This window comes from Brassica oleracea, chromosome C7 (assembly GCF_000695525.1).
Source record: "Brassica oleracea var. oleracea cultivar TO1000 chromosome C7, BOL, whole genome shotgun sequence".
NCBI lineage: Eukaryota > Viridiplantae > Streptophyta > Magnoliopsida > Brassicales > Brassicaceae > Brassica > Brassica oleracea.
Window position 1 is genome coordinate 31,152,508 of NC_027754.1, and position 1,167 is coordinate 31,153,674.

Here is a 1,167-nt window from a genome sequence, read left to right on the forward strand (position 1 = left end):
TCTTTTAAAGCACACGGGCGAGGACGTGGTCGCGGTACCACACCCGGCTTTAGCCGTGGTCGTGGCCGAGGCCGTAGTGTGTCTTTTAAACCACAGATCAAAGTTGATCGATGCCACAAATGTGGTATGGGTAATCAATGGGCAAAGAATTGCCGAACTCCTAAGCATTTGTGTGAGCTTTACATGGAGAGCTTAAAAAGAAACCCGGAAGCTAACATGGTTCGAGACCCGGGATATGATGATGATGATGATGACGACTTGGAAGACGTCCAGGATCACCAGCACGAGTCAGACAAAGTTGATCACATGGAGTTTGAAACTTCAGACATATTGGAAATAAGGAATTAAAATTCCATATCGTTTTTTATTGTTTTCCCCTGGATTTGGTGTTCTTTAAGATTGTTTATCAGTGTTTGGCTTTGGATTTAACTTTATCCTTATGAATGAATAAATTTTTTTCATTTCTCATATGCTTAAGAATTAGATCATTAAAGATACCATCTCTGAAATTTTTATTATTGTTCATTAACTTTATGATTATTGTTTTTGAAGAATGAAAAGTGGAATGGATACAATCGTGGTGGACAGTGGCACCAGCCACACCATTTTGAGAGACAAACGATTTTTCATACATCTCACACATAAGGTAGCTAACATCACCACTATAGTTGGCCCGGCTAGTTTAATTGAAGGCTATGGCTCAAACAGAAGTCTATTGAGCTTTAAAGACATAAGACTGAATGGTTTCCACATCGAAACAATGGGTGAAGGAAGTAAAGAATTCCTACAGATTTATAAAATCACCCAAGGCAATAAGAAAGTCTTTGAGACTATACCTGCATGTGGGACTGGTCTTTATTATGCCCAGACCAGTCTTGTTGAGGCTAATGCCGTCTTGAATAAAGAATTCAAAGAAGAGTTCACTCTTTGGCACAATCGGCTGGGACACCCCGGTTCGAACATGATGTGAAAACTCATATCAAATTCAAATGGTCACAGTTTGAAAACAAAAAGAGTTATCCCTAAGAATATCACATGTGAAGCATGCTCACAAGGGAAACTAATTACTAAGCCATCACGTACCAAAGTGAATAAGGAAGTGACAAATTTCCTAGAAAGAATACAAGTTGATATTTGTGGACCAATACACCCACCCTGTGGGACATT